The 26,773-nt window shown below is 36.6% G+C and overlaps 1 protein-coding gene across 1 annotated transcript in view; it reads left to right on the forward strand.

Annotated features, from left to right (window-relative positions):
* Nucleotides 1-26,773, forward strand: part of LOC125667867 (growth hormone secretagogue receptor type 1-like) — a 57,434-nt gene that overhangs the window by 24,951 nt on the left and 5,710 nt on the right. Inside the window, exon 2 of the mRNA XM_048901535.2 lies at nt 24,001-24,117. The gene's annotated coding sequence lies outside the window, so the exon portion shown is untranslated. The remainder of the gene's footprint in view (nt 1-24,000; nt 24,118-26,773) is intronic.

The following is a 26,773-nucleotide window of genomic DNA, read 5'->3' on the forward strand; positions in this document are numbered from 1 at the left end:
AGTAAGCATCCCCTAAAAAGGGGGATCCCATAAAGGGGATTGAAGAGGCCACCGCCCTGTTGGAACTTTCAGAGAGTGAAGACCTCAGAAGAATGATTGACCAAGATAAACACCAGTATGTTGTTGCTGCGCTCATGCATCACAACCTCTTGCAGTTGGCATTGCACAAGGTCAAGATGTCCAAGAAGGAAAAGGAAGAGAGAGGAAAAAAGAGCTGGGTGAGACCCTGGATAGGAAGACGACCCCAGTTTGGTGTTTATGACAAGCTGATGGCTGAACTCAGAGCTGAAGACCAAGCCTCCTTCCACAACTTCCACCGCATGCCACCAGATATGTTTGATGTGCTGAGACAGAGAGTTGGACCCAGGGTCACCAAGGACACTCGCTTTAGACCGGCCATTGACCCTGGTATGAAACTGACCCTGACTTTGCGACACCTTGCCTCTGGTGACAATTATACCTCGCAGTCACTGGTTGTCAGAGAGGTTTGCCATGCCATACTGGACGAGATGCTGACCTGTCCCAGTAGACCAGAAGAGTGGAAGGAAGTTGCTTGCAGATTCTATCAGATGTGGAACTTTCCCCATGTCCTGGGAGCACTACTTGTAGATGGCAAGCATGTGGCCATTAGGTGTCCTGCACACAGTGGCTCCTTGTACTACATCTACAAGGGGTTCTATTCCATCGTGTTGCTGGCCCTTGTAGATGCTTACTACAAGTTCCTGCTGCAGGTGAGGCTCTGTTAGGTAGGATGGGCTTGGCTGGCTCCGATCTGTGTCGCACTACCTCCTGCAGGAATCTGAAGTTGCTGAGCACCCACTCGTCCCTCTCTGTACTTCTTGCCTTTCTCCTGTGACGTGGAGGAGCTCGACCCTGGGGAGGCTGGAGATGGCGACTGGGACCTGGAGGGTGTGAATGTTGCCCTCTTCTTTGGTTGTTTCTGCTGCTGGCTGGCTGTCGGTCTCGCTTTCGACACGAGGGGGTGGACCTCTACGGTGATGGTAACAACCTCATGGCTGGGAGAGGATGTTGTTTGTTGGCCCCTGCTGCTGTCCCGACCTCTGTTGCTGGCGAAACGTTACAGGAACGTTACACAAACGCCCCACGCGTTACTGGAACGTTACAGGAACGCTAGGCAGACGCTGTGGAAACGTCGACAAGACACTGGTCAAACGTTGGATAGACGCTCGAATAAACAATGAAATGCTACCTGGACGCTAGGCAGACGCTACCCGAACGCTATTAAAGCGCTGAGAACGCTAGATCTTGCTGCTATTTTTGACCACAAACGTCACTTGACACTGCGCGAACGTTGGCTGAGAGTTACCCAAACGGTACAAGAACGTTATAACAACGTTGACCTAGAAAATCAATTTGAAGAATGTCGACGTTTCTCCAATTTTTCAAAACGCAACCAAACGTCTAACAAAACGCTGTAGTGTGACAGGTGCTTTACGCTTATCGACTTTATACGCTGTAGTGTGACAGGTGTTTTACGCTTATCGACTTTATACGCTGTAGTGTGACAGGTGCTTTACGCTTATCGACTTTATACGCTGTAGTGTGACAGGTGCTTTACGCTTATCGACTTTATACGCTGTAGTGTGACAGGTGCTTTGCGCTTATCGACTTTATACGCTGTAGTGTGACAGGTGCTTTACGCTTATCGACTTTATACGCTGTAGTGTGACAGGTGCTTTACGCTTATCGACTTTATACGCTGTAGTGTGACAGGTGCTTTACGCTTATCGACTTTATACGCTGTAGTGTGACAGGTGCTTTACGCTTATCAACTTTATACGCTGTAGTGTGACAGGTGCTTTACGCTTATCGACTTTATACGCTGTAGTGTGACAGGTGCTTTACGCTTATCGACTTTATACGCTAAAGAAAAATTATTGATAAGTTACTTGTATATATTTATTCATTATATGCGTGCATGTAACATAACGTTATCTATGTAAGGAAGGTGTGTTTGAGTCTTTATAGAAGTGAACGTGGTTTGTAAGTACATGTACTCTATCGTAAGCTATTAATGACGTGTAGAGCATTCTTCACATGCACACGTTTTAAACACATTGTGTAAGATCAAAGTTTGTCTGGCAAACATTGAATAAGTCGATACACATTATGCAATTGTCTATAAAAGAAGTACATTTTGAATAGGTTAGACATACATTATACATATACCTACGCTACACGAATTTACGACGAGTATCAACGTATGAGGAGTAATGTTCATATAATGCGAGTGTACTTGTACGTCACCTACCTGTTGAGTTCAACCTTTTGAGCAATACTTTGAAGAAGCATGCAGAAACGTTCGGTTCACATTCAGCGCACAAATTATACCACCGTATTTCAACATGCCCGGGACTTGTTAAACATTTATTCTCCTTTAAAACCCATTCATTTCTGATATAAGATCAGTAATAAAAACAACATAACACACTAAATGGACTAGCAACGACACGCGGCAACTTTAAGGTTGTAACAATACAACGTACTATAATTACGTAAATGTAAATACAAATTAGTATTAGTATGAAATTTAAACGTGTTAACAGCTCTATGTGTCGTCCTAAACTGATTTTACATCGTTACTCGATTAAAACCGGTTCTATTGAACCGCATGACTGAACATACCTCTACAGGTATTTGAATTGAAAACTTGAAATATCCTGAATAATCCATTCATTATAATTACCAAGTAGAAATTGATTTCTGTCTAATTCGTTCCTCAAACGAAAGAAATAACATTTTCTAACGTATCCCACGTACAAAGGCCTGTTTGCTTTATCTTAAAATTTAATGTTACGTGTCGCAGTAAAAGAAACCAGAAATTCATCAATGCATGTTTCAGTTTATTCCATATATTGAAGTGGTCAACTTAAACTTAATGCGCGAGGCAATTTCATGAAGCGAGTTTTTTTTTTGTGCCTATAAATATAATGACCGGTCGCGGCAGCTCAGTTGTAGAACGTTCGCTTTGTAACCGGTATGTCGTGAGTTCGAGCCCCGCTCGTGCCATGTCCGCGTCAACATATTAAAATAGGTAGTAATTGCTCCTTCGCCAAAAGCTCGGCATGTGCAAGTGAGAATCATGGGTCTTTTGAATATGACCTTAACAACGGAGGTCCCGTGTCGTGGCAGGCATTGGGAAGTTAGAGAACCCTCACTGCTACGGCCCTGAGCGCTAAGCGTAGGTCTAAATTTGTGGTACTTCATCTACAGCTGGTGACGTATCAGTATGAGTGAAAAATTCTCGACGGGACGTGAAACAAATAATCAATCAAAATATACCACTCTGCATCATATTCTATTTCTGTTTTGTTTGTTGTTTTACGAAGATAGCCTCACTCATATATCACCAGCTGAAGATAGCCTCACTCATATATCACCAGCTGAAGATAGCCTCACTCATATATCACCAGCTGAAGATAGCCTCACTCATATATCACCAGCTGAAGATAGCCTCACTCATATATCACCAGCTGAAGATAGCCTCACTCATATATCACCAGCTGAAGATAGCCTCACTCATATATCACCAGCTGAAGATGAAGTGCTATGAATTTTATCCGATGAAAAAATCTCGACGAGACGTGAAACAATCAATCAATATAAATATAAGATTTGTGTCATATTGTCAAAGCTGTAAATATTATAAAAACCATTACTCTACTCTTATTCTAAATTTTGTGTTACACACCCGTTGTCATTGACATACGGGGTGCTACTAGATTTTCACAATACAGTACTTCGTAATAATGGAAAAGTGTCGCTCCTTTCATTAGTTAATTACTTCATGCGAAATTTCACCCCAAATTAATTTTAATTGTGAAATGGCACAACTAACCAAACAAGCACCCCCCAAAAAAAAAATCACCATGAAGGGGGTGATGAAAATTAAAATATTAAAAAATATCGAGTGTCAAACAAGATGGTTGCATGCTGTATCAAATTCACCCGATCTTCATGCTCTAAATATCTCCTAAACGGTAAGATTAATGACATTAATGCGTTACTCTTTATCGAATTACACATTTAATTTAAACTTTCATCTCATGGACGCCCAACACTTCCATAACAACATTCAGCACCGAGATCCCAAACAAAAGTCATTAGTATGAAATGACGACATATTGATTATTTATCACAAGGCTCCCTAACATGTGCTATATAAACATAATATAAATAGTACGAATGTAAAAAAAATCCTTTCTCCATTATGACATGAAAGATGAAGATAACGAACAGTGATCAATCTCATAACTCCTACAAGCAATACAAAATAGAGAGTTGGGTAAACACGGACCCCTTGACACACCAGAGGTGGGATCAGGTGACAAGGAGGAGTAAGCATCCCCTGTCGACCGGTCATGTAATTAGTTGCATAAAACAAATGGTAGATTTGCAGAAGAGAAGCATTGTTTGTAGAAGGCATTGTTTGCAACCTTGGATTTTGTTTTCTGTATTGGTATGATCTGCTGCTGCTGTACCATGCATTGATTCACTCCGATTTAAGTACTCATTTGTGTTTCAATTTTGTGTTAGTACATACAATCATAAACCAAAATTGTTACCAAATAAACAATAAAATTCAGGTTGAAAGAGAAAATGTACGTTGTTAATATAGATAACTTTCCATATTTATGTAGCATTATCCCATTATTACCTGCATATGGTGTTTATATCTCTCAACTGATTCGATACGCAAGAGCTTGTTCTGCGTATGATAGGTTTTTAAATCGAGGCAGGCTACTGCTACAAGTTGATGTTACTGGGATTTCAACTTTCTCGTTTGAAGTCAGCATTTCGCAAATGCTATTGCTGTTAAAAGTATATAGTTTGTCAATACAACTTGTCATTGTGTCAAATGCTGTCTGGCGTGGTTGATACCAATTGGTATGCCGTTCTTGGCAGTTGGCACACTAATTCTGACTATGGATAACTCTATTTGCGTGATAAAGATATAGGGTTCACGGCGGGTGTGACCGGTGGAAAAGGGGGCGCTTACTCCTCCTAGGCACCTGATCCCACCTTTGATATAGTATGGGGTCCGTGTTTGCCCAACTCTTTATTTTGTATTGCTTATAGGAGTTATCAAATTTGCTTATAGGAGTTATGAGATTGATCCCTGAGCAGCGTTCAAGATCGTAGCGGATTGTGGCTGATTTCTGTCATTTTATCGTTTTTTCGAGTCGAAAAGACAACAAAACGACATTTAGCGACATTTCGTCCCGAAATAACGAAAAGACGACAGAGTGATAATATTAGCTACTTTTCGTCTCATTAAACAAAAAGACAACATATTGTAAAATGGTACAAATCAGCCACCATACCTAGCCCCTAGGCTAGCCGCTACGATCTTGATCGCAGCCCTGTTCTTTAACTTCACATTTTCAAGTATATAGTAGTAATGTTTGTCATAAGTTCCTCCCCGGGTGCTAAAATGATGTAGACTTAGAAGCAGGAGTATATGCTGACACTTTATGAAATGCGTTTTAATTTTAGGATAGAGGGAGGCGTACGTTGTTCTTTATTAACAATTACTCAGTCAGTAATATGTTAATATTTAATAATTTTGTTGTAAAAGGAAACCATAGCTGTAGGTCTTGAACATGAAAAAATGCAAAGGAACATTATAACATTTGGTGCGGCGACAAAGAAAAATGCATTTTAAAGCTGACATGAATTCCTGACTAAAAACATTTCATCCCTTCCGCTATTTCTTTGAGACCATCTGTTTTACTCTACCCAAGTGTAATTGTTACATCATAGTGAATTTCTAGCTTACCTCGACCGGTGAACATATCTGCTAGTAATGCACAGGGAATAAAAAAAGAAAAGAAAAACGTTTCAAAATACTGAAATGTTCAAAATAAAAATCATATCGTAAATTAGTAAATCATTCTAAGAGCTTTCGATAATTCAGACGAAGAGGTAAAGGAAAAGCTTTTCTTGTATGTTTGCACGTGCATATAATCATTTGCAGTAATCATGCCAATATTAAACATGAAGGAATCGTTTACCAATTACCTGCTGATGCATGTACATGTAGAATGAAAAAAAGCAAATATTTGATTTACATTATTCATATCTACTTTGTGCAAAACACAGATGCATAAACATAATTAATGACATGCTCGCTAAAGACAGGAATCGAACGTTAACAATTGTTTGTTTGGGATTAGCCGAAAATATTTGCCCGTTGTCTGCCGTCGTCGTAAACTTTTCACATTTATTTTAATGAATTAAATCCATGAAACAAAATGATGAACTCCATTTGTATTCCTACTGTAAACAACACGAGTCACATTTAAAAAATCAATTCTTGAAATGAGATATGTCTGAAAAATAAATGCGATTCAATTTTGATTTTTTTTCAACTTTATTTGAATAACACAACATTAATTTACCAAAAAGTTACAAGGGACAGGAAAAATAACATTTATTTTGGAAAAAATTGTCGTTTAATCTGTCATCCAAAATACAATGTCCATCTTATTACTTTGATTAAAAGTATGTAGAGAGGCTTGATTTAAAAATATTCAATGGATCATTCGTATTTCACCAAACGATAGAAAATTATACTGACATGCTTAGACATTGGTTATTTGACCACTAAAGGAATATTTTACAAAATAACAAAATACCACACAGTAATTACTTTTAAAATCTATGGATTTTTCCCCTGAAAGTTCAGGTCGGAATATTGATATTTTAAAAATATATTTTATTCCGATGGGAGCATCCTGAAATTTTCCTGAAGATGTTTCTTAGGAAAATCTTCGGAAAATTTCGTAAACATGCCTGCTGATCAGTAATTTTTTTTTACATCGTTAGCTGTCACTTAACATGACTGATCAAATCGCTTAGTGTGAAAACATTTCAGGGGAATTGGTTTTTATCGTTATGCAGATCTAATCCGAAAAATTCAATGGTGCCACCGTAGATGATGCATTTTCCGCCCTTAATCAAAATGGTTTTGCACCGAGATATACGTTTTGTTAACTACGAACTACTATATTTCAAGTTCCCAACATTAAATTATTCAAACCATAGCCAATTTGTTGAAGGAATGGAGGGGGTAGACACCTGAACAAACCGTACTACTGGCGAACGTATGTATAACTCTATACGCATATAAATACTATTAAGGAATTGATTCTTTTAAAATAGTAATGCTCAATTTCTTATCAATAACTGTTTGTTCCCCAATGTTAAAGTGCAACTGGTTCAACAACAAACAAATTTTAATAAAATATATCAGAACGAGAGTGAAATAATGAATATTTAAGAAATAAATTTCATTTTTTTTTTTTAAATACATGAGCGGTTATGAACAGTGACGCCCTATGTAAGCATACATCAGGAGGTGCACTTCGTGAAAAGCATGCCGCGTGATAAACTGGTTCCCCGCTGATTGGTGCTACATGTACGCACGAGAGAAACGAGGCCAATAGGCGATCAGTTTAGCCGCGTGAAACATCGCAGTTCTAAACGCATGGTTCTCATGCTAAGATACCAAAGGCAAAACCATTGAAAATGTAAATATTCAACAATGGTGAATGAATGACATCTATTTGATATAATACAATTCCATTTTTTAGGTGTATTGTTCAATGCTGATGGGCGTTTTCCATTTCTCATAATGTTAAGCGAATGAATTACAATTAAAGTAAATATTAACACTTAATCATATATATATATATATATATATATATATATATATATTATATGAACCTACCATCGAACTTCAATGCAAGTAATGAGAGACGTTCGTTGAATTTTTAATTAGAATCGCATGGTGTGAATACTCCAATGCTTATGGCATGTCGAGTTTTTAGCTCACCTGAGTCGAAGGTTGAAGTGAGCTTCTCTGATCAAAATTTTCCGTTGTTCGTCGTCGTCGTAAACTTTTCACATTTTCGCCTTCTTCTCCAAATCCACTGGGCCAACTTTAACCACACTTGGCGCAAAGCATCCTTTGTGTAAAGGGGATTCAAATATGTTCAAATGCCCCGCCCTTCTCTAAGGGGAGATGATAGCAAAATAGTGAAAATAATTTAACAAATTTTAAAACCTTCTTCTCCGGAACCACTGGGCCAACTTCAGCCAAACTTGGCACAAATATTCTTGGGTAAAGGGAATTCAAATTTATTCAAATGAAGGGAAACGCCCTTTCCAAGTGGAGATAATAGCGAAATATAGTGAAAATACATTAACGACTTTTAAAAATCTTCTCCAGAAGCACAGGGTCAATTTCAAGCAAACTTGGCACAAAGCATTCTTGGCTAAAGGGAATTCAAGTTTGTTGAAATGAAGGGCCATGCCCCCTTCAAAGAGGAGATAATCACAAAAATAGGGTGGGGTCATTAAATTTTTTTTCTAGAACCACTGGGCCAGAAGAGCTTAAATTTACATGAAAGCTTCCTCACATAGTGCAGATTCAAGTTTGTTAAATACATGTCCCCCCGGGGGTAGGTTGGGGCCACAGTAGGGGATCAAAGTTTTACATGCGAATATATAGGTAAAATCTTTGAAAATCTTTTCAAGAACCACTGGGCCAGGAAAGTACAAATTTACATGAAAGCTTCCTGACATAATGCAAATTCAAGTTTGCTACAATCATGGCCCCTGGGGTAGGATTGGGCCACAATAGGGGATCAAAATTTTACATACAAATATATAGGGAAAATCTCTCAAGAATCATTGGGTCAGAAAAGTTTTCATTTACATGAAAGCTTCCTGACATAGTGCAGATTCAAGTTTGTAAAAATCATGGCTCCCGGGGATAGGTAGGGGCCGGAATAGGGATCAAAGTTTTACATGCGAATATATAAGGAAAATCTTTAAATATGGGCCAGGGTGACTCGGGTGAGCTTTATGGCCCATGAGCCTCTTTTTGTTTAGTTACGTTACATGTATATGGTATAACCGAACAGATGCTTGGTATTTCGATCATAGCTTTCATTTAGAATCATAAATGTACATTTTCTAAGCATCTTTAGAATGTGTAGCAGGCAATAAGCGGGGGAAAAGTCGCATTTTAAACTAATGTTTTTGGAGGAAATCTATTATTCCATAAACCGATTTTATTACATCTATTTTCGTATCCTCTACAACAAGTCTTACTCTTACGTTTAATAATTCAAATACCCGGATTAGCCGACTTCTTTTGTGATAAAAACCCTTGCAATTTGCATAGAATATACAAGACGAGTTATACCAAGCAATTTATTATCCAGATAAGAAACAAGATCAAAGAAGTATAACTAGATAGTTTATTCTTATATTGTGTGAAATCTTTGAAATCGTTTCGAGCGATGCTAATGGATCGGTTTTTGCTTTAAGATAACCTGATCCCATTAATTCTGAGTAGATGTTACAAGAGCAATCAAAAACGACACAGAGAATCTGAATATGAAATAGTACAAATTTTCCATCGTTACATCTACATGTTACAACAGATTTTTTCAAGTGTTCTCAGATTATATTCATCAATTATTATATTTCGTAATTCCAAAGCATAAGCATGAAAACCGGCGTTGAAAAAAAATGAATTATCCCATAGAACGAAAATCTAATTTCTCTCAATTTAGAAACATATTGAAAGTTATAGTTTTCATTATAAACATCGTATAAGTTTTTTTTAAATTGCTATTGTTGCCCCCAATGTTACGATTATAAAGATTGGTTGGTTGTACAGTGTATATCGTTCAACGTCCCACTCGAGATTCTTTCACTCATATAGGGACGTCACCACTGCTGGTGAAGGGCTGCAAAATTTCGGCCTTTGAGCAGGGAATGATCTCTATCGTGTCACACCTGCTGTGACACGGGGCCTCGGAATTTGCGGTCTCATCCGAAGGACCGCCCCATTAAGTCGCATTTTATGACTGGTAAGAGGTAACGAGGACCAACCGGATCTCCATTGGGTAAGGGGTACCGAGAACCTTCTCTAAACCGGATCTCCATTGTATTAAATGAGTGACAGTAATTAGATAGAATATATTTAATATACTCCCCTGGATGTAGTATAGTGGACTGTCCGGTGTCATCCACAGACAGAAACCGCGTATTTCTTATTCGCTTCATCTGTTTGCTCTATCAAATTCAACCCCGTTCATGCCAAGGAGTGAGCCATGCGTCTTTCGGATATGACTTTAAAAATAAGATTCCGTCCACGTAAAAAAAACCTCACTGCTACGGCCCTTAGCGATAAACATACCTCTTCTCTGTCACTTCAAAATCATGGCGCTCTCAGTTAGATGACGCTCCAGGCCATGAAAATTACAGTGAAGGGAAGTAACTGTTATTTTATTTTTATGCCCCGTAAGCTGAGATTTGATCTGTCCGTCTGTTTGTTCGCAAAAAAAATTGAACGATCGGGTTCATACTTCACATGTGTATTCCTTGTGACAATATCTTTCTTTTAGGTAGGTTGTTTGTTTTACATCCCGTCGAGAATTTTTTGCTCACGTTGAGACCAGCTACAAGTGAAGTAGCACAGACCAATGCTTAGCGCTGTAGCAGTGAGGATTCTTTAACGTGTCAACGCCTCTCGTGACACGGGACCTCCGTTTTTAATGTCATATTGGAAGAATCCGTGATTCTCACTTCTAAATGCCGAGTATTTAGCGAAGGAGCAATCACTAACTATTTTTACGTCTTAGGTTTGAGTCGTTTGACGCCGCCATGGCACGAGCAGGGCTCTAACTCACAACTTTCCGGTTACGAAGTAAACGCTCTACCACTGAGCTACCGCGACGGGCTTTTTGGGTAGATAGTGATTGTTCTTTTACCAAGCTCCCGACATTAGAACTGAAATTCACCGGTCATCGGTTTACGTCCTGTGTCATCATGGTAGGCATTGGCACGATGGAGAACCTCGCTGTTTCTGCCTTGAGTCCCATGTATAGCTACATGTCACAATGTGTGGCGACTCGCCTATTACTGGTGACGTCCTTATATACGAGGGCTGTTCGATATGTAATGTGTATTGTACCACAGTGCGATAACACTTTGCACGACTTCGTGGATGATGATACTCTTGAATAACTCTATTCAGTACCTTTCCAACGGTATAAACAAGAGCCTTCAGCTCCACATAGTTTTAAACTTATAGTCATTTCAATAAAGCCATCGTTGACCACTGTTGTAAAAATGGTTGGGAAACGGGTTGAGAATTGAAGAAACTGGAGCTTATATAAAGTTCGCACAAAACTCGGTCATTCGGTAATGCAGATTTTTACTAAAATGGGGGACGTTTATGGGTCAGATAAGGTATCTTATGAGACAGTTCGTAGATGAAGAAAGAAATTTCTGACTGACACAGAGTCCGTCAAAGATGCTGCAAAATCTGGCCGACCTGTGACTGTAACAGACAAGGCAAATGTCTCAAAAGTCAGGGAAATAATTGAAAGTGATGGCAGATACACGATTCGTGATATTGCCAAAGCTGTTGGCATATCGCTATCGCGGGTGCATTTCAGTTTGAAAGTACGAAAGATTTCTGCCAGATGGATACCACATTTATTGACAGATGACCAAAAACGGGTGCGAGTACAAACCGCTAAGCAATTACTCAAAATGTTTCCCGAATTCAATTAAAAACCATTTGCAAACATTGCCACTAGTGACGAAACATGGGTTCACTATTTCGAACCAGTAAGAAAAATTGGAAACAAAATATGGCTAACTAAACACGGTAGAAGGCATGTACATGTAGTTGCCAAAAGAACCAAAGCACAAAGAAGGTTCTTTATTGCATATTCTTCTCATATGATGATATAGAAGGGCAAAAGTGTTACAGGTTGGTATTACCGAAATGTTATACATGTTCTGAAAAAGCTCAAGAAATATTATCATAAATGCCGCTCTGTGTCAGGATTTAGGCATGTTCGTCATGATAATGCTCCATCACATACATCTGAGCTTGGGAAGCAAGTGTTGAAGGCGGAGAAGGTTACCGTCTTGCCACACCCACCATACTCTCCAGATCTAGCCCCATGCGACTTTTCCCTTTTTCCAAAACTTAAAAAGTTCTTATCTGGTCGTCGTTACAAGTCCCGACAAGCCCTTTGCTCAGCCATTAGTCAGTGCCTCAGAGGTCTACCTAAATCAGCGTACCGTGACGCATCTCAGATTGAAATTATGTATTTCAAACCGCAGAGAATACTTTGAAAGGATGTAATGTTCATTTCACTATTTGAGTCGAATGCTTTTGAGATATCGTACAATACACATTACACAATCGAACGGCCCTCGTAAACGGACATTTCTCCTACATGGTGTATAAACAGCAAACAAACTAAATATTTTCATTATTATACGCCCGTCGTCAATGAGTTTCTAACCTTTATATTATTTCAGTGATATAGTATTTTAGAGATTGAGATGTTTCTCTTTCCCAGCATTACAATATCCTTTCCTCTAGATCCGTTTCATGTTTTTAGAAATTGGTGGCTTTACTCGTGGTAAACAGGATTACCTAATGTGATGACATCAAGTTACCACTTGTACTACAGTTTCAGTTCAATTATTCCCAAGATACATGGTTTCTTATTCACAAATTGTCTGAAGATCCAATAATCTGACATAATGAAATTTTCTGCACAGCATGTTCTCAAGAGAATAAAAACTTATTATTATTTTGAAGCTTAAAAGTTCCACGTGTCTTGGGCTCCCTGGTGTGGAATAGCGCTTTTGAGAATGGTGCAAGTAAACGTGATAATGCAAGTAATGACCTAATGCAAAGCGTTGGTTTGACAGGGCTATTTACATGTTTTAGTGTTCAACGCAAATAGAACACACGATTCGCACGAGTGTTATCTTAAGTAATTGTACCTTTTAATGCATTAGATATCTTGTGATTAATTAATACTCATATAGAAAATACGTATCACTGTCTTAGTTTAATTGTTCACAAAATTGATACAGCGTAAGTTGTCTTTAGTTTGCTCGATAATTTTTCATTCACCATTGCCGGTGAGGGGCTGCAAAATTTAGGCCTATGCTCGGCGCTTACGGATCGTGTCACATCTACTGTGTCACTGGGCCTCGGTTTTTGCAGTCTCATCCTCTTACGACAAACAAGGGCTACTGAGGACCTATTCTAACCCGGATCTCCACGGGATACTGTGAAGGGATTTCTAAGCTAGAAACTGTTACATTATTACCTCTAATGTGCTGGAGAGTTATTGAACTGGAATTGATGAGTAATAGTGCAGGTTGGGTTTAAAACTGCGATCTTGAACATGTAATATTTGATATTCCAGTATCGAAGATCGGGGGCATACATCTTCGCTAGCTCCACGAAGATGGGGACATGTTGTGTTTGTCCTGTTTGTTTGTCTGAAATCTTCACCTTGCTGATAACATTGGTGCGTGATAGAACTCTCATATTTCATATGTACATTTCATGTGACATTTTCATTTCTTCTGTTTAATATCAAAGGCTTGGAACCTTGGAGTTTCATCCTCAAATTGTCGGAATTTTGGTCAATATTTTGTGATAAAAGCGTTTGATACTTTACAGACGGGCAGGGACAATTTTAATATAGGTAGCCATAAATACAATTATTGTTTTTTAAATTACAATCTCTATAAAATTCACCTTCCCCATTCTCCCGTAAATGAAATGTCGGTATGTTTGGATAAAAGTTTATTGCAACATATGTATTGAATCAGTTTGACGCTCATACTGAGACATAGGCGGTGTTTTATAGATCGGCCTTTTTCGCTTCTGTATCTTTTTAATGAAAAGGGTAATGTTTTCCTTTTTATCTTGTAAGTCTCAAAAACTTTATGTAGTAATAAAAAAGCAATAGAAATATTCATTTACACTTCAATAACTATTACAATATGGAAATCAGTATAAACTCTTAAGCTTATGTGTAAATTACTCGTGTGCATTGTAAGGAAATTTCGTATATATAATAAGCAAAAATACTTCTGTAAGCAAAATCTAATCTGGGGTAGGTGCAAATGAGCAAAAGCGTCTGCTTCTTGGGACTGTCGAATTAACGCATAGTAAATCTTTGCAGACAAAACCGTGTCATCATTATCTGCAGCAATAGTAACGGCGAGCTTATTTATTGAATCATCATATTTTCTTGACCTTTCAAATTCTGTGAGTTCAGACTACCAAACATGGCCTTCATTCATGGAGTGAGGAAATGATGGTTTTCTTCTCATTTCACACTTATGGGAGCATCAGATTGTAATTCCAATGTTTTTACATATGAGAGAATTATTTTTCTCCTGAATGAAGTCATTCTTGTGAAAGCTGCCATTCTTTTGAAGTTATCACAACATAATAACTTGCCCACATAATAACTTGCAGGACCACAATGGAAACTAGCTATATGCTAATTTGTGTTATCCTGGATAAATAAAGGCTATTATTATTATTATTACCCACAGTACCTAAACTCACAAGTGAATGCATAACAAATTTACTCAATTTTGCTCATTAGTACGCAATTATATTCTTGAATGATTTCCTTGTCGTACAAATAAAACTTGCGTATGGGAATCGCAGCACATGAAAGCTTTCGTGTTTTACTATATTTGTTTCCTCAACGGCATGACCAGTTTCCACGGTACTGAGCAGGTGAGGCCATACATTGTTTTAAGACAGATGAATTTAATTTGTTATCGAAAGTTTTCTCCCACCATTTCATCACTTGTGAAGCGATGTGAAATGTACATGTAGCACGATCTCCATGAAGCCAAATATCATTGAAATCAATGCCTTTCCTTCACAACTTGGTAAAATTTTCTTCTGAGCAAATGTAGATAATAGACTTTTCCCGCGTTTCGTAAAATAGCGGGGAAATATTGTATGATAGAAACGTATTAAAGCGCCAAAAAGTAGAAAAGTAGGCATGCAGGGCCATGGGAAGGCCAATAAAATTCGAGTAATAGTTTTTAGTTTGGTCATTCTAAGCCAGCGCTTCACAGGAGATGCACGAGCTTCAATTTTTATGCATTAGATTTTCAAAGGTTCGGTCATATATCATTGCTATCATTATGTAATGTTTAGTACTGCAGTCCTGCTTAAATGTTCGTCCGACATTGCCTCAGAGACGTTATTTACACTTGTGCGGACACAGGGTTCCATAGTTAACCATTTATGGTTTTTCTTGGGTGGTTTTTAACGTCAATGATGGGGGTTAAAAATTTGAGCACTTATTAAAAAGTAATGTACATAATTTTATTTTGTTCGTTTTCACATATTTTTCATGATACATGTTATTGTCGTTCATAATGATTTATGACATTGTATGTATATATATATGCATTTGTATAGCGTTGCATATTAAACACCAGCTGTTCCAACAAGCTCACCTGGCTTACGGCTTTATAGTAGTTAGTTTGTGTAGATTTAAAGTACGGGAGGATAAGACGTAAAGATTATACCGCTCACTGTTAACAGGTTAAACATCTCCATCAGGGTCCTCAAAAAAGTACGGACAAATGTCCTCAAAAAGTACGCACCAATCACACCAGAAGAACTGAGGGCAGCCTAAAATGTGACTTGGTCCCCATGTATAAGCTTCTCCAAATACATGTAAATAATGGGCTATTCTATTCCCCAGAAACGACTATTTTTTCATAGCTGCAATGAATAAAAAGTGTACTTCAGCAGAAAACCAAAGTTTCATGTTCCTATAATAATAATACCATATTTATATAGCACCCTTTTCATACACTATGTACGCTCAAAGGTGCTTTACAATGCATATATACCTTACAACATAATGTTATACACATAATACATAGAACATAAATAAAACATTAAAAGCTGTACCTATCCTCATTGTACATATAAAACATGAAAACACAAGATACCATAAATATGCTAGATAAGAATAATCATCAGTTTCAGGGCGTATTAAAATAATAATAATAATGAAATACCCACACGCATATACAGCATATAATGTCTCAGGTATAATACATTAAAACATACAATTCCTTTTTTTTTTTATGTATCCTTTTTATGTATGTTTTCCTATGTATCCATTTCTAAATTGAACTGTGCAAGCAATGTCCGATTCTTTAAGATGTTGCATGTTAGGTATAATATGTGGCGCTAATTTCAAATCCAAACGAAGCATTATGTACACACTTGATTTGCTAGCACTATGGTTTATGTCATTTGTCACTTTCCGGACTGACCTTTGTGGAGTTTTTTAAATCATTCTTTTAACTCTTGAAATGACACCACGTGTCTTAGCAGATGTAGGTCTGCCTGTATTATTTTTTGTCCATCATTAAATTCCTTTACAAGACGCTGTATCTGCTTTTTTATGAAGTTCTCCCTGAATTGGATATTTTCCCTGCATATTATGAATAACAGTAATAAGCGAATGACAGTCAAAATACAATTTCAAAAGTTCAACACCTTGTTCCTTGGACATAACCATGTTAAAAACATTAATCATATATGATATCATTATGAACTTTTTGTAATAAAAACTCATTCAAGTGATATTTTAATTTCAAAAACACGATAAAACCTACAGGTAAATACAATGGGGACAGGCATTATGAAACACCTTGTATGAATAATGTACAGCTGGAGGTGAGCGCAATTATCGATAATAAATAGCTGTTTACCGGCAGTTTTTCCTCAATTCCGTATTGTTGTTATTGGTTTTATCATAATGCTTTAAGGGAAGAAGAAACAAATGAACATGGAATGCTGAGTCATATGTTGTTGACTACGAAAACAAGAAATTCAATCAAATTAAAAAGGTCTCTATCCAAAGCACAAGAATGACCAACAACACAAACAATATGTGTTACAGGTGTACCAAAGGTTTGCAATAACCTGCTCCTTCCTCATGGCGGACAGTGGATGATTATATGTATAAATAAGAAAATGAACAAAACAGAATTACAACTAGCACAAAATCCGGACTAATAAATCCAGCAACATTCTGTATATTGTGTACTGTTGCTAATTCTGTCGAATGAGTGCAATTATAGAATGATTGTAAAGGTCTACCTGTGTGGTTCCATAAAATGTCATGGAAAGTTCATCAACCCCCTCTCCCCACCCACTGTAGAACGAATTATAGCCCTATAAATGTGGTGACTTTAACATTGCTTGAGGAATGCTTTCGGAGGGGGGTGGGGTGGGGGTTGTAGCCTCGGTTGTTGGTTAGTTTACGTGTATATTATTTAAAGTCCCAATCAAGAATTTTTCACCCATACAGATACGTCATCAATGTCGTTGAAGGGCTTCAAAATTAGGCCTATGTTCGGCGCTTACAGCAGGAAAGATCTTTATTGTGCCACATCTACGGAACAGGACCTCGGTTTTTACGGTCTCATCCCCCACCCCGATTTAGTCGCCTCTTACGACAAGCAAGGGGTACTGAGGACCTATTTTTGTAACAGATTCCAACGTGGCTCATACCGATGAAGTGATAACTTCTCGATGGAGTGATAACGTACCTAATGCACGTGATAATTACCTTAATGAGGTGGGGATTTAATTTCGCAAGAAATGTCAGACTCCCAGGTATGCTATCATCTGCCTGTACACGTAACTAATTATTTATTCCTAGCACTTTCCATTGCCCTCTCACTGAGTCCTCTGTGATTTTCATATCCCGATAGCCATTTAATATTACATGTAGACTTTAGTGACCTCAATCAACGTCAGATTAGTTGCTCATTAAATCTAAACGATTTTGATATTCTTTAACATTTAGGATTACAGGAACGGTTTATATGTTGCTATGGATACGTGTACATGTTTATTTACATGTAGTTTTCAAAAGATAGTGACATTAAAACCGACAAAGAACTTCGTATTGAGAATTTTGTTGGAAGATTTGTCTTCTCCATTTCTAGAATATTTAACCCGAACAATTTATTTTTCTGTCCTTTTATCACTGCTTTTTGTACCTTTTAAAACTTTCAACGTATTTTAAAATATAAATAAATACTCGTAGTTGAATTGTACAGTGGTGAAGCGTCCATTAAGAGGCAACTCCCTACACATGATTTTATTAAATAAATTATAAATTACCACAAAGTTAATATTTGGATAACTGATTTGATGTTAAGCAATTCTCAATGAATACTAGTAATACCTGTTAAAGTTTTGAAGATAACAATCTTTTAGTAGAGTTATATTTCTGGTTATAATTTCCCCCTTAAATTACAAATATGTCAACCAAATATGAGCAATTTCATCCACCCGACAGTGAAAAATCACCTACACTGAGTATACTCGAAAGAGTGCTCCCGAAAGAAAGGTGGTTACCGCCCCCTTTTAGCGCTTCGCGTTTAAATGAATAATAATAAATAAAATTTATATAGCGTCTTATAATATAATACAAATTACTCTAGGGCGCTTTACAAGGGTAGTGGTGAGGAAAGTAACAATAAATAAAAACCCAATTAAATGACAGTATGACATAAAATCTTACATCTATAAAATTATCAAAATAAAACATTATTATCAAGATCGATAGTTAAAGGTTTTTGATTATTATTATTATTATTATTGGTAGAACACAATGCTAAGTATCTAATAAGTTTCATAAAATGTTAATTCAAAAGCTAAAACACTATTGGCATAAATGTTCTAGGGAAAAGTAATAAATACCAATGTACACATTAAAAATAGAATCGCATATCACACATAAAAAGCAAGACGAAATAGGTGGATTTTTAAACCAAATAGGTGGATCTTTAAATTTCTTTTAAAACAGTCGCCTATTGCTTCCATTTTTACCTACATATATTGTATATGAATGGAGCATGTTCACCTCCGATATAATGCCCTGTTCTTAGACGAATTCCAGCGCATGCCTGGTTAATGCTGTTTCGAAATTTCGATAAATGTTCCAACCTACATCAGCTGTACCGTACCTCACATTTTCTACTTTACATAATGCATAAACTAAAATAAAAACCTTTTGAAAAAATGGCTTTTCAACAAAGTGATAGTCGACCCAGGTATCATCTATTCATGGGTGATATTTATTCATGTTGAGGTATTTTTACATGTTTATTGGTTGTGAAAACAAAAATCCAATTACGGTCATAGGCGCTAAGCATGGGTCTTCACCTACAAAATTAACTGTAGGTGTCCCAATATAAGTGCAATACACTAGAAGGGACGTTAAACAAACAAAACAACCAACCAATCAAATCTGTTACATGTAACAGTACCTGAACTGTTCGACTTGATGATCAAATGATCAATAAACGGAGTTCATGGTAAATGAACGGTGAACGAACGCAGACTGTGAACGGAGCGCACATTGAACGCTTGGCAATCGATGAACGATTTACTTGGAATGTCTCAGGTAGTTTGCTTGCATTTATTATAATTATTTCAAAATCAGGTAAGACAAAAGATCAGTTAATTCAATCCATGAATAAATTTTGTAGTGCCGACACCACCAAACTAGATGGAAAGCCAAATCGCTCCTTTAATAGCTGAACGGTTTTTATAGTTTTGCGAGGCAGAATTTCTTCAAAAGCTTGCTTCTGCTTCACACTTTGATATTTTATTGAACATAGATGTTAACGGCAACAAACGATCGGACTGACTTCAGCTTCTCCATCGTCAAATTCCCATATTTATGAAACACTATTCCATTATCACCTGCATATGGTGTTTATGTCTCTTATCTGATTTAATGTAGAAACAGGCAGACTTTTTAAACCAAATAGGTGGGTCTTTAAATTTCTTTTAAAACAGTCGCCTAGGGCTTCCATTTTTACCTACATATATTGTGTATGAATGGAGCATGTTCACCTCCGATATAATGCCCTGTTCTTAGATGAATTCCAGCGCATGCCTGGTTAATGCTGTTTCGAAATTTCGATAAATGTTCCAACCTACGTCAGCTGTACCGTACCTCACATTTTCTACTTCACATAATGCATAAACTAAAATAAAAACCCTTTGAAAAATGGTTTACATATATGTACTTTTCAACAAAGTGATAGTCGACCCAGGTATCATCTATTCATGGGTGATATTTATTCATGTTGAGGTATTTTTACATGTTTATTGGTTGTGAAAACAAAAATCCAATTACGGTCGTAGGCGCTAAGCATGGGTCTTCACCTACAAAATTAACTGTAGGTGTCCCAATATAAGTGCAATACACTAGAAGGGACGTTAAACAAACAAAACAACCAACCAATCAAATCTGTTACATGTAACAGTACCTGAACTGTTCGACTTGATGATCAAATGATCAATAAACGGAGTTCATGGTAAATGAACGGTGAACGTACGCAGACTGTGAACGGAGCGCACATTGAACGCTTGGCAATCGATGAGCGATTTACCTGGAATGTCTCGGGTAGTTTGCTTGCATTTATTATAACTATTTCAAAATCAGGTAAGACAAAAGATCAGTTAATTCAATCCATGAATAAATTTTGTAATGCCGACACCACCAAACTAGATGGAAAGCCAAATCGCTCCTTTAATAGCTGAACGGTTTTTATAGTTTTGCGAGGCAGAATTTCTTCAAAAGCTTGCTTCTGCTTCACACTTTGATATTTTATTGAACATAGATGTTAACGGCAACAAACAATCGGACTGACTTCAGCTTCTCCATCGTCAAATTCCCATATTTATGAAACACTATTCCATTATCACCTGCATATGGTGTTTATGTCTCTTATCTGATTTAATGTAGAAACAGGCAGACTGCCCATGAACATTGTTCGCTGGTTTAGAATTTTTAAATTTTGGTTTAAATTATTACAAAGTGAAAATTGTACTTTGAAAACATGTTACAAAAGTTTACGTGAAGAAGCAGACAAGGGTGGAAATCGTGTGATTAATTGGGCTATCCATATAAAAAACAAACTATTTGATATTGGTTTGGGTCATGTTTGGTGTAATCAAGAATATAATGGCGTATATTGTAATACTTATTTCCCAATAATTAAGCAAAGAATTTCTGATATTTTTGTGCAGAGTACTGTTGAACAACTGAACTCCTCACCAAGATGTAAAATTTATATGTACATTTATGACTATTTTTCATTGCAATTTTACTTGATGAAGGCTATACCACATGTTTACAAAAAACATATCAGTAGAGTTAGAATGTCTTCGCATAATCTTGCCATTGAGAGTGGACGTCATTTTAATGTAGGAAGAAATAACCGCTATTGTAAACTTTGTAATTTAGATATTGAGAATGAATTTAATTTCATTTTAAAATGCCCTTACTTTATTGAATTGCGCAGGAAATATATCAAGAAGTATTATTGGAAAAACCCATCTGTTTTTAAACTTATACAAATATTAAGTGTAAAAAATTTCAAAGAGTTGTGTAATTTGAGGAAATATCTTTACTGTGCCTTTAATTTACGTAATGATTTACTTATATAGCATTCTCTGTCTATAAATTCACATCAGTATTGTGTAACATACCATATAATGTCATGCCATGCCATACAATACAATTGTTAACTTGTTTATTATTTTGATTTTGTAAACATGTATGTCATAAGACGTATGTCTTCAGCAATAAAGAATAATAATAAAACGAACATGTTCTGCTTATAGTCATGTTTTAAATCGAGGCAGGCTTCTGACAAATAAACTGATGTTGCAGTGTTTTAAACAGTCTTGTTTAAAGTCATCACTTCGCAAATTCTATGTTCGTTATAATCTGGTTTACCAATACAACCTGTCTGTTGGTCAAAGTTTCATCACAATTGTTAGACTGTTATTTACACACTGATTTTGACTACTGATTGCTTTGTTTACATGATCAAGATATAAAGGATTCACGGCAGGTGCGACTGGTTAACAGTTCATGCTTACTCCTCTTAGGCACATGATCCCGCCTCTGATATGTCCTAGAGTCCGTGTTAGCCCTATTCTTCGAATAAGTATTCTTTATGGGAATTTTTTAGATTGATCATTGTTCGTTATCTTCACCTTTTCATGTATTATAATATATAGATTACAATGAAAGTGAGTAAATGGACCATGAGTGAATGGAAAAGTAGAACGTTTCAGGGACAGTGCATTTACATACATTTGCATGAAAAGTGACGATAATGAACTGTAATCAATCTCATGACCTATAAGCAATACAAAATAGATAGTTGGGCAAACACGGACCCGTGGACACACCAGAGGTGGGATCAGGTGCCTAGGAGGAGTAAGCATCCCCCTGTCGACCGGTCACACCCACCGTGAGCCCTATAAACAAGTTTTCTCTATACATTCCAAGAAAACTAAAATTACATTAATTTGTTGTCATTAGATATATATATATATATATATATATATAAATAATGGACGCAATTCCAAACCACGACCAGAGAGGGCAACGTTTCGAAACATTGAACACGGCAAGTTTCAAGTAAGAAAACGTTAAACAGAAATCAAAATTGTAAAGTTTCTAAATATTTTACAATGTATCACACGAACCCAAAAGAAAGAAAGGGGCATAAAAGCCTATCAAAAATTCACGTGACAACTTGATATTCCATTTGGTGTTTTTACTTAACGTATATGTAATATGGTTGTATTGATTGATTGAGGTTTTATGCCGTTTTGGCAATATTTCAGCCACTTTACGGCAGTTAACTAATTGAAATATGTTTGGATGCAAGGTAAAGATAACGAACAGTGATCAATCTCATAACTCCTACAAGCAATTCAAAATAGATAGTTGGGCAAACACGGACCCCTGGACACACCAGAGGTGGGATCAGGTGCCTAGGAGGAGTAAGCATCCCCTGTTGACCGGTCACACCCGCCGTGAGCCCCATATCCTGATCAGGTAAACGGAGTTATCTCAGTGTGCCAAGAACGGCTTAACAATCGGTATGAAACACGTCAGACAGCATTTGAACCAATGCGAGATTGTATTGACGAACTAGATCGTTATAACGACCATAGAATTTGCGAAATGCTGACTTCAATCGAGACTGTTGAAATCCCTGTACCATCAACTTGTTTGTCAGTAGCTTACCTCGATTTAAAAACTGACTATACCCAGAACAAGCTCTTGCATATCGAATCAGTTGAGATATATAAACACCATATGCAGGTGATAATGGAATATTGCTACATAAATGTGGGAAGTTGACGATGGAGAAGCTGAAATCATCCCGTTTGTCATACAGTTGAGTTGTTAGTTTGCCGTTAATGTCTACTTTCAATAAATGGATGCGAGTGTTTGAATTTCCCTGACGGCCCCCAGTGAGCCAACTCTTTTTAAATGAATATATTCGACATAAAAAATGAGCTACTGTCAGTTCAGTTGATGCAAGTAGATCAAATTCAATAATTTCTCTTAAACCATATTCATGTATTATGTTACATGATGTACAAAGTAATATGTAAGTCAAAAATAAGATATTAAAAAGGAAAAGCAGGATTGCTACAAATCGTAGGCTGTTTACGTAGGAGAGCCGCCCATTTCATAGTTTCCTGCACTATATGCTTAGAGGTTTCGAAGGACTTCAGTGGGTTTTTTTTTAGTGGGTATAGATACACAAACTTCAACATGTTTGGATTTTTCAAATAAGTTCAACTCAACCTTTTTGTGAAGTTTGCATTCCAACTGACATAGGTTACTTATGCATTTATCTGCTGGAGTAAGATTTCAATAGGGAGGTGATGATTTGTTCTCCTATACTTTATAAATATATTTCTTTATTTTCGTGGTAATAGAAACATAATCTAAACAAGAAAAATGAGATTTTTGGGTGCGTTGTATCTCAATATCACACAAAATACAGCATTGAATATAGCGATACAATGGAATCCCGTCGAACGTGTTCAAGCCTTTGTGCATTTTCTTGTGAACAGGTAAAGACTATGTTTTTGTAAACAGACAGCGACTATTTTTGAGTAAAAGCTTCGGGGATGTTTTCTTGGACTACTAATCTTCTTATCGAGAATTCTGCAGTTTGTGGGTTGATGTAACACGTTATATGTAAATAAAGCGGACTCTATATTAGCAGGTAGTTGTTGCAGTGATAATAGCAGCGCAGATGACAGCCGGTGCTCAGCGAAATATATAAATCGATCACACGCCACGGATAACTCATTCCAAGCAATGCCTTCGAACTGATTTGATGGTAGGTGTCTTTACGTTTTTTAATGGTAATATAATGCATATATTATTGGAATCTTAGTTGTTTCTTTACAAGGGATAATTGGAATTGTTCTGTACCATGATCATGAATATGTTCAGCATATCGGCATTAATTTTGGTGAATTCCAATTGCCGTTATTTGAATATATTGCTTTATTTTGATATATTGTTCTTTTAATTTTTATTGGAAGAAAACGTCTCGGCAAAACGCAACATAATCGCAAGAGGTGTTTCCTAGGTATAGAATTGATATAACCAGTACTTCTATAGAATGATATACTTGTAACCAGAACTTCGATGGCTTAGAGTCGCTTATCCTTTTAAGTTTACAAATGTACATAGGACACGTCTTATTATAATTTAAAGACGCGGAATACTATCCCCGCAATTACTATATCTTTAGATCGTAAAATCGTAAACCTCTCATTTATATTGTACTGCAAAAAAAACCCCAAAAAACTTTACTTACTATCCATATATTTTTAGATCTTGTTGAATTCACTTATAAATGAACTTCGTAATCTCTGTATAAAATTATCATTCTTTAGCTCTACAAAATGCAGGCTATTTCTCTCTCAAAGTTCCGAGGATAATTCATTGTGACTGACACAAACGTACATCTAAAACAGGAGGGAACTATATTTTAACACTATTATGACTTTAATGTTGAAATCAAGTAGGTAGTTCTTGGATCTATTGAAAGAGGGTGTTGCAAAGAAGCGGTACCTTTCCTTAATCCAAGCTCCGTGCCTGGTATTTAAACATTGTGACGTAGAACTGACCTTCATCCATATTTAAACCTTTAATTACTACGTATTTGACATTTAAAAACCTGTAGGATTCCCCTGTACTAAGGGCAAGCCTAAAACATTATTAATATATTATAGTCTAAACATAATTTTTGAAATCATGAAAATTAAATTGTCTGGTTTTTTCTGAGTATGAGGCAAAATGTATTTACATAATATTGTATATATAGTCATATATGGTACATATAACTACATAATATGTAGTTATATGTACCAGCATATCAAATATTAATTATTCTATACTACTACTGTCTAAAAGTTCTCATGTTCGCATGTATTATTTTCTACAAACATCTGACTCTGACCAGAAAGTAAAGTATGGGAAGTTTAATACGCATTAATAAAGTTTAACAAAATTCTAAGTTCGTGCATCTGAAAACATTAATTTACTATAGTAATTTGCGACTGGAATAAATATAATCTTATCCACTCAAACTGTTTAACAGTTATTTACCGTATTTGACCCCTTTGTTTCAAAGCTTTGCGAAGTTTACAACAGTTTGTTCTAAAAAGCATGCCTTTGTTAACACCTTTCCCTCAGAAAAACGGAAAAGTTCTCGTTAGCAGCCTTGGCTATTAAAACACAGGTATAGCATATTGTATTCGGCATGTTGTTAGTTCGTTCACAAACTAAACCGTGTCCAGTTTGGAAGTTTATTTCAAACTCGGCACATTGTAATAAACAGAAATTTGACACGAAGCATTCATAAAGAATGGAACTGTGTTTCAATTAAGAAAAAAAAAATTAGATGGGAAAAAGTAATATGGAAAAAAAAATCTTGTGTCCGTGAGGAATTGGAACCTGGATGTAACCCACTGAACCACGCAGTATACCATAACTTCTTAGGGAAAATCAACGTACAGGTGAAGTTGAAAATAATACCAGTGAAATCGTTTCGATTTTTTGCAATTCACAAAAACTACCCTCGAGAAACAAAATTTCAAAGCAACAGTTTTATAGTGGAAAGCTCAAAGAACATGTTAATGCTAAATTAATTTTGTTTCACGGAGGCAGTTTTTCTGAAATTCGGGGATACCCCTCCATTTTAAGGCTAAAATATAACAAATCGCTTATTGCTTGATTTAAACTCAAATTATTTTGGCTAATTCTGTCAATACACATCTTTTAAACTTGTTTTCAAAAATGTTTGAATCAAGACATAAGGCCAATTCAACTTAATTGATAGATTATCATCCCCGCCCGCCCCTCAAAAATCGGCCCGCCCGGAATTTTTTTATTTTGCGAAACTTGCGATTTCCGGAAAAATGTTCATGTCCGACTCCGGTATTTACACTTCTTGTTTACTTTTCCGGTGTATCAACGTGAAAAGCCACGTGAAGAAAATAGATCATGTGATTTTCTTGATATCTTATGGACGTAAATGAAAGGAAGGGATTAATATTCTTCAAATCTTGAAGAAGTTTGGTATCTTTCTGTGTTTGAAATGTTTGAAAGCTTAACCTGGAATTTGTCTGTGAAATAAGAATAAATTGATATCCATCTGGCATTAAATGATGCACTTAGAACTAGTTTGTCATTGATATTTTTTTTCAGAAAATGAAAATTAAAAAATAAAATCCTCCCACCCGCCCCATAATTTTTGGTGACCCTGGATGATAAAATACTAATTAAGTTGAATTGGCCCAAGTTCCAATTGGTTTTATCACATTTGAATAACTTAAATTTCATCGATCTGTCACGCAACATCCCCCCCCCCCCTTATCTCTCCTATCCTCTCTGTGCCCGCTGGTACATATTGCCCCAATATACTGCTTCCACCTGTCTCTGGCGACTGCCCTTGCTGACGCCCAGCTATTCCACCCCCAGCT

Source organism: Ostrea edulis, chromosome 9, assembly GCF_947568905.1.
Source record: "Ostrea edulis chromosome 9, xbOstEdul1.1, whole genome shotgun sequence".
Classification (NCBI taxonomy): domain Eukaryota; kingdom Metazoa; phylum Mollusca; class Bivalvia; order Ostreida; family Ostreidae; genus Ostrea; species Ostrea edulis.